We start from the raw sequence: 15,645 nt of genomic DNA on the forward strand, positions 1-15,645 counted from the left end.
ATTGTTAAGTTGTAAAGTGCAAAAAAGATGGATTTCTACCTTGTAACCACCAGATATATTCTAATTGGCATAGATAAAATATGTCACTCATACTTAAATTTACTATGCCAAATAAGGTGTGTGGCCTTTACATAAAAATTGTATATACATCTTTTTAATGATGTTTGTTAATTTGTTTTGATTGTATGACTACTGAATAAATAATTTTGTTAATAGAAATTTTAGTTTTTTTGGGGAAATATTAGGTAAAACTAAGAAAGTCCAATGCATATTGAGACAAATCAGTACTTAAGTTCGTTTCCTGGGAAGAACCATTACTGATTCTCAATGGGGATCAAAACTGGTTGCTCCAGATTGCTTAGCAGACACAATAGCAACTATTTCACTAAGACTCTGCTACAGATTTGCGTAATCCTTTGAGTAAAAACACTTTGTAATCAATGATGTAAGCTTTATTACAACAGAAATAATGCAAGATAAGCACATTTGAGTAGCATAGTTCATCACAAAACAGTATGAAGTATCATTAATTGTAAGATTAATGATGAAAGACAACATGTGAAAGCTAGAAATCATAAACTAATTTAAGGAAACACAATCTGAAAATTACAAACATGCAGATACAGGTATTGCACCAAAATGAGCTGAGATCCTATGATTATATTGAATGAATAAATGTGATTTGAGGTGAATCTCACAAATACTGACACTAAAATAACACAAAATTGAATACTTTCAAATATGATTTAGATTATTTCAATACTCTTTATTTCTGATTACCGGTTTTTCATGGAGCGGAAACACTTGCATCTAACAATTGTTGAACTGTTACGTTCAGATGTCCATGTGTCGAATACATAACCGTCATGAAAAAACACATAGCCTCGTTGAATAGGCTTTTCAACACCCAGTTTTGAACCTTTACCAGAACTTTTGGTCCATTCCAGAATGTTCATGTACGAAAAGTCTTTGAAGATCGGTCTGGTGCTTTGGGTCCATGTGCATTCTTCCAAATTAAGATGTTCTTCCGCTGTTGACACTGTTGATTGTCCTTGACAGTTCATACAGGACGACTTCTGCTTAGCTGCAAATGGCTGGTCTGGATAAGGATCCACAATTAGGATGTTATCCTGGTTGTCACTGAATTTCTTTACCCTGGATAATATATAAAAGTAAAGATTTAAACTTTGTAACAGAACATTAAGATTTAAGGTGTTACAAAAAAAGCACTACTCCAGAGTCTGTTTCAGATACTTGTTTTCCATCTAATAAACGCCACCCCTACCTTCTTTGTGACCAAAAAATGTATAAAGACAATTTAACTAGTGGCAACCAATTTCTAATGCAGACTTAAGAGAGTAATGTAACTTATTATGTCAGGGATTTTAATTGAAGCAGAAAGCTGTGTGCCACTATGCATGTTATATACATTGTAAAGTACTATATGCTGTGTGGTCGAGTCAGGCTGACTAAACAGATAAAACCTATTTTTAACAGACTGGTTGACAGAAACATAGAAAAAAATTCACAACATGAATGTGCGTTTTTAATATAAAAAGCATGCTTTTTCCTGGCCATTTTGGGAAAAAAGCAATTGCAGGATCGTGAATTTTTCGTGCCAAAAATCAACTGATTTGGGAAAAACTATTATAAAATAACCCTTCACAATCATTCAAATTAGATGAAAAATCATATTATTCATGGTAATGTACTTTGTTAGATGTCATTTACATATAATTGAGTTAAAATAATCATAACCTCTTTTTTTTTTTTTTAAATTATTTTTTTCAAATTACAATTTAGGTTAGGGAATGGGTCCGTTTAACTGTTCCGTAGATACACCAGGAAAAGGCCTGAAAAGGCGATATAAAATAAGTACCTCAAGCAAAGTTCGGCTTTTGTCTCATTCGATTTCACAGCTTGTCCCCGGCATTTCAACCATATTCGCAACTCTGTAACTTTGCATCTTTCTGGTTGAAGTTGCGGTAAAACAGCGCCAGGGACATCCTTGGCATACAGCTACAAAAAATAAAAAGGCAGGTTTTAAGCATTATTGCTTCTTTAGAAAAAAATCATGTTACTTATACAACATACAAAATTCATCATATTTTTTTTTTTAGAAAATGGTTTGAAATAAATATGATCGATACTGAATGTAGTGTAAGTTACATGTTTTTTTTTAAGTGGCAATAATGCTTAAAACCTGACAGCTGAACTTGTATGCTTTCATGTTGGGTCTCTGTACCGAGTCAATATTTATTAGAGTGTATTTATGGTACATGACTATGTCCGGATATATTCATGCCACCAATGTGTATGTATTTGCATAATTATATTAATAATAAACTTAGGAGTATTTATTATAGTGAATTCACATTTTAAACAAAAAAACAAACCTTATGACAATCACAGTCGTGTACTGTTGTACTTTCTTTTCTGTTACAGGATCTGGTTCAGCCATGGTACTTCACTGTTTCTGAACATAGCATTTGGGATGATTCCTGAAAAAAACCCACATATAATGCTTTTTTGCAGCTGATTTTTATATTATTTCAACACTTCAGTCAAACACTCAAAGAAACAAAGGATAATTTCGGTTTTGAAAGTTTATAAATATAGAGATTTTGGTGTAAAAAACATGAAAGTTAAATGACCCGTTCTCCTGATTGGTTTTCATTCACATTCTTCTACTTTCTAGTTCTATTTAAGAATAAAAAAGCCCCGAAATCATATAATTCCTATGATAAAATCATGATTACAAATATAAACTTTCTGAAAATAACTCGTAATACGCTTTGCTTTCAAAATTTGGCATTTTTATACAATATTTACTTTTAGGTTCCAATCCAGGTGTAATGGTATATGTACGAACATGAAATGTGTCTTGACAAAACGGAATGTTTAATGCATTTTTTCTCACTTAATCGTACTTAAAAGTAAATATACAACAAGCGATAGCTTTAATATGCGTCAATAAAATAATAAAAATAAAACATGTGTGCCACTTACGCATATATTGTGCTAAAGACGTTGATTTCTTCAGCGACACAGTAAAATTTTATTTTCTCTGGCGAATTTCTATCCCCCGTTGACGTCACATCCGGCTAAGGGACACAACTCTAACACTAGTAAAAGCAATAACTGAAAGGGTGTATATTTCGTATCGCTGTCTCGCTACCTCAGGGCGTGTTCTCGATATTACACATCACTGTCTCCCTATAGCAGGCCATGTTCTCGATATTATACATCGTGTTGTCTCTATCTCAGGCCATGTTCTCGATATAACACATCGTAGTGCCCCTATCCCAAGCCATGATATCGATATAAAACATCGTGATGTCTCTATCTCAGGCCATGTTCTCGATATAACACATCGCAGTTTTGCTATCGATAGCCGTTCTCGATATTACAAATTGCGATTTCTCAGATCGTGTTCACGATATTACACATCGTTGGTTCGCTACCTCAGGCCATGTTCTCTATATTACGCATAGCGGTTTCACTATCTCGGGCAATGTTCTCGATATAACAACTCGTGGTTCCGCTACCTCAGGCCGTGTTCTCAATATTACATATAGGGATTCGCTATCTCAGAACATGTTATTTATCTTACACATCGTTGTTTTTCACTATATCAGACTGTGGTCTCGATATTCCTCATCTTTGTATCGCTATCTCAGGCCGTGTTCTCGATATTACTCATCTTTGAATCAATATCTCAGGCCGTGTTCTCGATATTACTCATATTTTTATAACTATCTCATACTGTGTTCTCGATATTACTCATCTGTGTATCGCTATCTCAGACTGTGTTCTCGATATAACTAGTCTTAGCATCGCTATATCATGCCGTGTTCTCGATATTAATCATCTTTGTATCGCTATATCAGACCGTGTTCTCGATATTACTAATCTTAGTATCGCTATATCATGCCTGGTTCTCGATATCACACATCGGGGTTTCGTTATATCGGGCAATTTTCTCGATATTACACATCGTGGTTGCCCTATCTCAGACGGTGTTCTCGAAAGTACACATCTTTTTTGCGCTATCTCAATCCGTGTTCTCGCTAATACACATCGTGGTTGCCCTATCTCAAACCGTGTTCTCGATATTACACGTCTTTTTTGGCGCTATTTCAGTCCGTGTTATCGATAGTACACATCGTGTTTTCGCTATCTTAGGTCGTATTTTCGAAATTACACATTAGGGTTACGCGCCGTCGCATCGTAATTCCTTCCCCTTGCATTTTGATTTCGAAATATCAACCGTTGAATAACAATGGAAACAACGCGTAAACAAGAGATGCTATATCACGATACATTGAGTTATCATTGCGATTATGCGAGACTCTATAGCGATAAGACAATCGCAATATCGCATAGTGTGCTGTAATAGCGCATGATCATCGGTCGCGATATTAACTTCTGTTTCTCGCCTTCCGCTTGTCTGTGCGTAGGCATGTCATATTATTGCTGCATTTGGCCATAATTGTAAATTAAAGATACAATGTCCAGCTATTGAATATGTATTATATGCAATTCAATTTTTGAGTGTATTGAATAACTTTTACCTAACACTTATATAACAGCTGTGGCTAAAAAACCACGGAGTTTTTTCATATTTAGGCCTGTCCTATAGCCTTCTTGACCGAGAGTGACGAATATGACGTGGATGAACGTGCGTCCGGCAAATCATCGAGCACAAACCAATCACAAATGACTCGCGCAACTCTAACCGCTAAAGAGCATCCGATTATTAATTTGGCATAACAACTAAAATGATTTAATTATTAATCGACATTAGCGGTATACATATTTTTGCAAACAACAACAGTAACTGCATTGATACAATATATTATTAATTAACTTTATAATATTAGACGAGAATGTGTTCGATTTTTTTCGCCCCATACAAGTTGAGCCTCGCCAATAAAACTAGAAACTCGCCTTATACGAGAAAAAAGGCGGCCAATATGGAAAAAACACGGCCAATACGGAAAAAGGTCGGCCAAAACGAGATTCAGCCAATCAGAAACTAGGAAAAACTCGGCCTAATATGAGAATCTAAAATTTCGACAATTTAGGACGCCATTTTAAAATTGTATGTTTTGTTTTGATGCAAAAGTTGTAGTCTTTAAAAAATATAATTAAAGCACTCAGCCCCTTATATATTCAAATTGGTCTTTACAAGTTGGCCAACCTTCTCAGAGAGGAATCTGAGACAGTTGATCTACATATACGGCTGGAGAGCCAGCACCTTCTCACGAAGATCAGACGGAAGAAGTATGTTACGATACACGGCAGACTACATCAAGCATGGGATGACTACGAAGAGGAGAAGCTGACAACCACTGAACTTCTGAGGATCATCAGCCACATCAATGCCCTGGGACCATCCACAGCGGTCCACCACATGCTCGACGACGACGAGTCTTGAACGATGAACGACTGATATGGTTGAAATGTAACATTAAATTGAACAGTGTCGTACATGTATCTCATTTGTATTAGAAATGTAATTAAATTAAATCAGCATGCGGAAAATCTGAATGATAATAATGTGTCGTATTAATATTGTAGTGTGTCAAAAATGTATGTTATTAATATGTGATTACTCCCTCATTTTTTTAAATGACATGAACTATTTCAATATATATATTGTATCCATGTTTTACTTGTTGCTTATTTATAATATATGGCAAATAAAACGGATTACAAAGTAAATCAGTTATTATTTTTTTATTGAACCGATTTGTTTAGGCAAAAAATGATATCAGTTATTTTGGCCGTAAAACCCATTGTTCCAGTACAGTAGCCAGGTGCCTGTGTATTAAGTTGATAAGATAATGATCATCACAACAGCTTGCTATTACACAGTGTATTCATTCTGCTGGCGTTGTGTTAGATGTCATTTTTATCAGTTTTCAATTATGTGTATCTCTTCGCTTAACTCATTTATTACTTTTTATTAATTACGTACACGTATTAAATTTTATATATTGTTTTTTCTTGTGTTTTTCTCAACCAGAAAGAAATAATAAAACATATAAATAAATATAAAATTCAACATGAAATCATTTTTATTCAATCATATTTTACAAGAAACTTTTAAAAATAGCATTAAACTTAATTGAAGAGCTTACATTGATTCCGCCATAAATCATTACTTCTTATTACTATTATGTTACTATTATGTTATTAAAATAAAAGCACCAATTAAAAAAACAGTATTGCGTTATTTAAATCGTAAAATTAACCAAAAATTTCCTAACAGAATTCGTTTTTCAGAGGTAGCTCATTCATTTCCCTAAATTCTTTACCTTAGGCATAGCATTAATTACTCAACTCAAAATTAATCCACAGTTTGCAAATAAATGCCCCTAATGTTATTGTAAGCCGCTAATAGGTGATATTAACACCTCGTTGTAGGTATACCTCTTCTATAAAATCAATTTACCGAAACCTCCACGGCTTTTACTATGGCAAGCGAAATGCACATTAAGTCCTTAAACCACGGTTTAACAGTTAACTATATAGTTAAGAGACTTTGAACCCGGGTTCAAAGTGCCGTTTGCACATTAAATCCTTAAACCCGAGTTCAAGAGTTTGAACCGCAGTTCAAAGTGTGTCTAAAAATAGATACAAATCTGTTATCTGAGACAACCAATTAGCGGAGCTTAAACCACAATTAGCTATATATAGAAGGTAAATGCCGCGATTTCATTGGTCCTCTCTTAACTATAAGGTTAAGAGACTTTAAACTGCGGTTCAAATTCTAAAACTGCGGTTAAGAGGCGCGGAATGCACATTAATTATTTAACAGTTAATTATATAGTTAAGAAATGTTGAACCCGAGTTCAAAGTGCCGTTTGCCCATTAATTCTTTAAACCCGAGTTCAAGAGTGTAAACTGCGGTTCAAAGTCTTAAACTGGGGTTAACAAGCGCGGAATGTACATTTATTATCTAACTGTTGAATATATACAGTAAAAATACTAAAATGAAAGTTTTGACACACCATGCGAATGTCCTATCAAGTAAAGGTGACGATTAACCAAAATGAAGTGTAATATAACCTAATTTCAATGGGTTTTATGCGGTTCGAGTGTTCACAAAACACCGGTTGACCTTGAAAATGACATGGGACGATGATGGGTAAAAAACAATCTCGTCGAATAACATTTCTCAATTATCAACGAGTTTAAGCCGTTGACACTGCATTGCATGGGAAGAAAAGGTGATATTAGGTATGTTGTTAAAACATGTTGTCGTTTTATTACCAAATTTATGGATGTAATCGCTAAATTATCTCAATTTCTTAACCCGGAAGTGGATAGTTCCGATTTATTTACGAAACCACATACATTGATAAATATTCACTGTAGCAAATCTTCATATAATCAATCTTTGTACAGAGAATAAGAAAAAAACACTAGTTTGATAATATAAATCCATAATTAATCAAAATCATATGTTCAACCTCTCCTATACCACTATACCATTGTACTACTAAAATAATGATGTTTTAGAACGATTTGGAAAACAGACCGGACTAAAACATCCGTATTAATAATAATAACAACAACAAGTAAAAGCTTTATTTACAAAACGTTACACAAAAAAGAAAAATGACAAAATGACATGACAACATTTTATTATGACAATTTAACTTAACTAATACAAGAATAATGGTTATGCATCTATTATAAATAATTTAACAAAGCGGAATGCTAAGAGTTCTTTATCGACGCACTCCCAATCAATGAGGTCTATTAATGTATAAAGTTTCAAACTGATGCTATTAATACTTTTTAACGAGACAGACGACGGACAAGTGATCCCTATAAAAAAACATTTGGTAGAAAACAATATTAATGCATAGTATTCGATACAAAAGGATTTGTTCGTTTACAGAAAATACTATAATTGTAACATAATTATACTATGTACAATAACCTCGAGGTAGACATAATGTAATACAAATTTGTAGTTAACGAAATAAACAAACTATAAAATGAATCATAAACATAATTGTCTCGCGTTCTGAGAAAACTGGACATAATGCTGGTGCGTAAATTGTTATCCCAGATTAGCCGTTTCAATCCGCACAGGCTAATCAGGGACGACAATTTCCGCTTTTATGGATGTTTCGTTAAAATGATGTCTCTTCTTAGCGAAAATCCAGATAAGGCGGAAAGTGTCACTTTACGCACAAGCATTATGCCCAGTTTTCTCAGAACACGACACAATTATGCATGTTCAAAACCATTTCTAGCTACATTTTCCCACATTCTCTTTCACTATTGCTTTAACTTGTTTTTTATGGGACCGTTTCATCAAAGATCGTACGACAATCTTAATTTATAACTTAAATTTAAAAACTAAAAATATACAAGCTGTTGATAAATAGCTCCGCAAGATATAAGCCATTGGTAAGAAAATGATGAAATAAATGATTTTACTAGAAATAAGCAAAAATATGCTTCGGTCTGTTAAAATAATGTTTCTTTGAAATTCGTATCGTATTCTAAATCTGTCGTACGATGTTTGATGAAACGGGCCCATAAGAATATAAGTTAAAGCAAGAATTTGACAGTATTTGAGTGATCTCAGCTATATCATACTCTTGGACACACGCAAATACTGTTTATAGATTTAACGGTTCATATTGTTTCTAAACATGGTTCAATATCCTTTTAATGTGTGTTCAGAACAGTGTTCAGATGGATCTATTCAGTGTCATAACTGTAAAAAAATGGTCGCATCGTCAGTGCTATGACATGTCGGACACAAACCTAAAATCATGGTCTCCATCGTACCTTAAGTTTGTGTGTCAAAAGTGTGGATTTCGTAATGGAAAGTACGACGTCGAAGCTGCACTCAAGAGGTATGTACACATGTATTAGACAAGTTTCCGATGTTGATCCATCTTAGCTAAAGCCGATTTGAATAAATTTTCTTTAGCAAACCCTTTGTCCATAATATATTATACAATAAATATTAAGATATTCGGCGTAAATTGTAAAAAGTATGGTTCTAAATAGACATATAATTGCATTTAGTTTAATTAAAAAAATAAACAAAGCGTTCATCACGTTATCTTATATGCGTCGTAAAACATTTATTTAAATAACTTAAAACGTTTATTGTATATATTGCTTATAAAGTGTATACGAGTTATTATGGCACATCTAGTGATGGTTTAACGTATATATTGCATTATTAATTGTATGTATACCGTCTCTGTGTCTATTCACTAAATAAAGAAAATATTCGTCACGCACTGCGATAATTTGAAATGAACGTCACACAGTCAGGTGTTATTAGAAATTGAATGATTATTATCTATCTATATATACTGCCAAGCGCCCTTTAGAGCATTATAGGCAGAGGGACATTATCGAGTCCGTTTCCTGGGAAGAACCAGTACTAGGTGTCTATGGAGGAGATAATGAGAATGCTCCCCGAGTGGGGAGCGAACCCACGAACTCCCGATCGTATTAAGATGGTACTTTTTAAAAATTGTGATTTGTTTTACCTGTAGAGATGTATTAGCTTAAAAAACAGTATCTTTTTTACTTTCGCGTTCGGTATAAGCAACTAAACATAAATCAAATTTGTATTTTGTTACAAATCGTGTTCGGTATAAGCAATTAAACTTAAAGTATGTGTAATTTGATTCGCACCTATCGCCTAACTCAACGTTCAATGGCACGCGCACTTTATAAAATTATTGCAACTAATGCAAGCTAGAATTAATATGTGACTACTTGCAGTGTCATGCGAAAATGGATCTTATTTCTAAATATCCACCTTCACACTTTATTAGCGCCGTCTTTAATTAGGCTATCTTTTTTTAAAGAACAGATTACTGTGAACTTAATAAAAATGTGCAACGGTGATGTGGATCCATTCTCGCAAAGAGCTATCAATATACAAAGATTGGAAACATCCATTCAGACCATTCGAAAGTATCGGAAATTCAAGCGGCGGACCCGAGATCTATATCACGTGACATCAATCGAGCAGACGTCTTTTAAAGCCGAATTGTGTAAAATAATTGCCATCATCGTTATCGTTTTCACACCTGTCTTTATTGACTTTAAGGGTAGTATTATCGAATATTTTTGTATAACTTTGCTATTTGTGGATAGATTCGGTTAATTTTGGATTTAGTTAGTTTCATTTTCATATTGCTACAGGTGTAGACTAAACTCATATCACCATATTTAGTACACACTTGAATATCTCTTCTTGTAAGACGTATGTTAATGTTTATGTCTATTTATTTTTTACAAATTAAACTACGAAACCTCGCCAGACTTAATAGAGAAAAGGGTAGCTTCTGACCACACTGCGCGAATGCCGCTTGTCGCATTTTACCCGTGTTTGCATAAGTCGGCAAATATCTTGCTCTGCTTTTTGAACTAATTTATGTCAGTTGATCAATGCATATCATGTATACTATGTACTGCAATTAAAATTTATTCAATAAAAAACACTCGAAATTTATAAAAATGATATCGCAGTTAACGAGTACTTCTGGGTCAAAAGGCTGACGCCTCAAACATACGTTATATATTATATAAATTGAATATTCAACCTACGTGTAACGTTGATATGTGACGTCGATGTCACGTGAAATTTGCCGTAAATTATATTTATCAACTACATTTAAACCAAATTTAAATGCGCTTAACACACATACTTACTGAGGTCTCTATGGCATTACGTTTCAATCGCGCTTTTTGGAATTCATGTATTTTAAGCTTAAATATAAAGTCCGTGATAATTAGTTAGTATAATATGTAAATTTCATTGACTTTTGCCAACAAACTAATGAGGTATGGAGAAAATCCACGAAATTCTGGAACACCCCTCGTATATATATATATATATATAGCGCTATTTCACTCAATGTTTTATATATATATATATATATATATATATATATATATATATATATATATATATATATATATATATATATATAAAACATTGAGTGAAATAGCGCTACCAAAAAAACTCCATGCAATCCATGTACCGTTTGTGTTAGTTAACAACATCAATTGACGTATATATTTTATTAAGAATAAAAACACTTACTTTTTGATACTTCGGGAATCTGGAAAAATAAATCTCCATTTAGGTTATATTACATTACTTGAAAATAGTTCATATTTTCATTATATTCGGTAATAAAAGTTCGCGATGTGAAAAATGTGAACATCTCCCTTTTAAATATAACGACCTTTTGTGATCATGAGTACATTAATGTAGACTTCAATTAATCGCTGTATAAACTGGTTATTTCCACTGATATGCAACCGATTTATTTTTTTATTATTATCATTTTCTTATTAGCCTCTAAACATGCACACACATTGTAATATCAAGGATTTCGTCGATTGTCATTATATTAATCTATGGGCATACATGCATAGAACATATGGTTAAACTGTTTAAACAATTAAACGCAGTTATCTACACTTTGATTAACTTTACCATAAGCATGTGCACTTTAAATTGCACTAGGCCAAGGACAATATTTAAAAAGATTTAAGCCAGATCGAGCACACTGAACAATGAACTGTTCGTATAAACAACTTTGGTGTAGTGTTTCAAGTTTTTGAATTGCGCAGTTTGCAGGGTTGTAAAGGAAGTCCTAGGTTGCAATTGGTAATCATATTCGTTTGCAACTGCCGCAATGAATGCATTCAACGACGTGGAAAACCATGTTTTAAAATACAGCTATTATGTTTTGGAAGACCTTTTCAATCATTGAGTGTGTTTAAAAGCCAATAAATATTTAAATATCTCTTCCGCTTTCAGCAGTCATGTGCAATAGGTGCGTATCTAAAATTCTTGTCAAGAGAGTCTACAGACAGTTGGTGCCCTGGAGATTGGAGACTCCCATCATATGCTGTCACTAAATGGAGCGCAGTAAATTATGCAACCTACACATTTTCTAACGTACTTAAAATGTTTTTTTTTCATAAAAAAGTGATATTTATAATTATATGAATATCATAAGCAGTTAGTAGGTAGTTCTTTGAGGAGAGTGATGTTGACCAACATTGACGTTACGTTTTATTTATTTGTAACAGTGAGGGGGTAATAATCAATAAATGGTGAGAAATTGGGTATTTCTTTTATAATAGTCTACAATGGTTGACAATCTTCCCCGCTCTTTAAAATAATAATAGGTGCAGTTTCTCGCATTTCCTTGTCAGTGTCATAAATAGCCATTTATTTTTACCACTTGTGTCATAGTGAATATACAGTATCATTATGATTTCTCAAACTCCAGTTTGCAAGACATGAAGTATGTCAATAAACTTTACTAAGTTATGAAAATATTAACATAAATGCAACATCAATAGATAGAGATTTTATAATTAATAGATTTGGTTTATTTTGAACTTATTTTGTTTCATTTTCATATTGGTTCATACGTCAAGAATGTGGGTTGCTATGGCAACATATACTACAAAAAATAATGATCTGACAATGGTGGAGCCGGTAGGGGACATCATTGCTTGGCAATAGCTTGTTTAATGTATGATTCGGTAGAAATACAAACACTAAATAATGTCATTTATCAATAATGCAACTATTATACCATTGGTGAAATTGGAAAAAGATTTTATATTTTTGTTCATTATCCCATGTGAGAATTTTACCTATAACCTTTTGAAAAAAATAGTGTTTGGCTTTGTAAATGTGGCTCAGGAAAAGATACGAATCGCATCCATGTAGACATTATGAGCTTTCGTAATGATTCCCTGAACAGATATTTATATAACAGGTATCAAGTTCACAACTAGCAATACATATTATTTAACATGTTTTTTTTTTACAAGCAACATCACAAATTGTCAACCCCAACTGTCATTCATTTCAGGCAAAGATATATAAATGAACAAACATGTTTATTATTGTTTCAAAGTCTCATAGTTTGTTGGCAATCCGGCATTCTGCCTTTGGCCAAGAACATGTATACAAAAAAATATGGCCAAGACAGGGAATCATACAATAATACAATTTAAACATGAGAAAATATGACAACCAAAACAAATAATATGTATGACTACAGTTATGTTTGTTAACATGCAATTACACAAAAGATAGACGATTTAAATTATCACATCTAATTTTGAACGCTTCAACCAAAGATTTTGAAATGCGAACATTTGTGTAAGACACCGTTAATATGTATTTGCTTATGGTATGCCATGATGATTATAGATCTTAGGATCTTCTCACCCACTCAGCGCATCCATTATTATCCATCAAATGACTTGTTTATTGTTATTGCGTGAAAAACTATCTCATATGGTTATGGTAAACACCTTTTTTATTGCAAAGGGACATGAATCTGCAATTGTATTAAAATTCTTACAGGGGTTCGGCGTTCATAAAGTCCTGACTGTTTACGCTGCTCTATGGTCTCGATTATGGACACTCCATTTCATAATAAAGCAGTAAAAATAAAAAATGTGTCGGCCTCCTGAAGGCGGAAAGTATCATCGCGCTACAGATCTGATCAAGTTGCAATTTCAGTGCGGAGTAAGCAGTTTTTTTAGTGCGGACGAAAACTTGCCTACGCAACGATAAGATCTAATTACATCGCCGCAAATGCAGTTAAATTGGCTTTCACGACACGCACAATTTTGAGTAAATTATTTATAGCGATGAGAAAGCAAAATTCCTTTGCTATTTAAAGTCGGGTTTCGTAGAACGAAAAATGAGAAGAGTGGCCTTTACCAGTTTTTAGGAAAATATGTATAACGATGAGAAAGCAAATTTGCTTTGTTATTTAAGTCGGTTTTCGTAGAACGAAACATGATGAGAGTCACGTTAACCTATTTTAAACGATACATTTGGAGCGAGCTGTACCTTAACACAGTAGTAAGTTTTATTTTGCGACATAAATTAGTAACAGAAATTCTGCTCGTGGAGTGGAAGTTTGAAGAGAAGTAAATTTGCACTGTCATTTGAAAGTTGAAAACACGTCCACAGTCATTGGATTGGTCATCAACATGACAGGGGTTATTTTAAAATGTCATTAAGTGTTGATTGTCAAACAGAAAGGCAGACGTACAGTACTCAAACATATAATGAGAATATATATATAAGACAGCTTAACAAGGCCCTCAATAAGACAGCTTTAACCCCCGCCGCGATTATTTTGACCTTCAAATGGTGAACTTGACCAGCGTGTATAACTCATGACGTGTGCACCAAAATATTAGAGGCAAGCAAGCAAGCTTTTGGAGGATATTTCAATTGAGACATAAAGTGGACTTAAAGCTCATACTTTTAACATTTAATTATGACCTTTACATTGACCCGAATTCACTGATTCATGACTTTTGAACATCATCTCATCGATCTTACCATACTATAATATTTTCATGAATATATTCCAGGTAAAGGAGATATGAAGCGGACACAAATATAAAGGCCCCGATTTTCAATAACAAGTATAAACATTTCATTACAATCCGTCAACGGGTATATGATATCTGAAGAGGACACGAAAATGAAATGGACTTTCAAACATTTGACGTTTTGACACGTTTCATTGTCTGGTACGAAGACCTGTTGATAACGTTTAGATCAGCAATTGGGTAACCAATCCCTATTTGAACATTTAGTTCATCCATTGGTACTTCTCCTCTCCACCCTCTCCGGTAAACATGTAGTTTACATTTCATTGTAAATATATGTATATACATTTTTGTGTTGCGATGACCCAGACTTTTCAGCAAATAAAGAGCGATCCAGTTTCATTCCGCGAACAGTTACAATTTATTCATCCGATACTGACGATTTCAAGAAGTGGACATTACGGTTAAATAATGACACAGCAAAACTGCATTGTTACCACAAATAGGACTTCGTGGAAGGAAAACTGAGACAGTTTCGTTTAACTAGTTTGACGACCGAATGAAACTTCATCTAGTTGTACTGGTAAAATTTCATGTTACCACGGAGTGTATCTTTTGTTAGGCAGTTCATTCCGATGAGGCAAAAATCGTAAAATAAAACTAGGTATGTCACATACACTCTTGTGTCAGCGACGCATGTTTAGGCTAAGATTTATCCTCTAGTCAAGGTTAAGACTTCCTCCAACAAAAACATCCTCGATGTTTATGCTCAACACTTAAAATTACACATGGGTTATTCTTTCACAAAAGTTGATCCGATTTCAATTCTTTCTTTACAAACACATACGCACGAAGGTAATTAAGCTGTCCAATTTTTTACGCCACCCTGTTAAAAAGGAGTTAATCACCAACAAGTTTGGGGACTGTGAATTCTACAGCGGGACACAGTTAAAAGGGCACAATTTTGGAATAAGAAAAGCATACATACACAAAACACATTTTCAAAAGTGGTCGCAGCCAAACTTTCGTCTTTTCTACGTTTATACACATGAATTCATTATTAATTGCCTGAAAAATACGTTAAAAGACACAACGTGAAAAGAAACATTAAATATATAATTACACAATATATTTTTATAAACTTCTTTTTGCTTCGTTGCAATTTTCGGGTCTGTATGCTATAAACCAAATAAACGTGTATGTAAGGCCTAAGTCGGTTACATACCTTTTCTGAAAATTGCACTTTTATTC

At 33.6% G+C, this 15,645-nt stretch overlaps 1 protein-coding gene and 1 long non-coding RNA gene across 2 annotated transcripts in view; one reads left to right on the forward strand and one right to left on the reverse strand.

Annotated features, from left to right (window-relative positions):
• LOC127845917 (uncharacterized) overlaps positions 1-15,645 on the forward strand; it is a 362,958-nt gene that overhangs the window by 172,554 nt on the left and 174,759 nt on the right. The gene's annotated exons all lie outside the window — the stretch shown is intronic.
• On the reverse strand, positions 740-3,136 carry LOC127845445 (uncharacterized). The gene is made up of 4 exons (XR_008033220.1): positions 3,010-3,136; positions 2,397-2,501; positions 1,880-2,019; positions 740-1,155 (listed from the first exon to the last, which is right to left on the reverse strand). It is a non-coding gene; the product is annotated as an uncharacterized LOC127845445 (long non-coding RNA).

Source organism: Dreissena polymorpha, chromosome 9 (genome assembly GCF_020536995.1).
Source record: "Dreissena polymorpha isolate Duluth1 chromosome 9, UMN_Dpol_1.0, whole genome shotgun sequence".
Taxonomy (NCBI): domain Eukaryota; kingdom Metazoa; phylum Mollusca; class Bivalvia; order Myida; family Dreissenidae; genus Dreissena; species Dreissena polymorpha.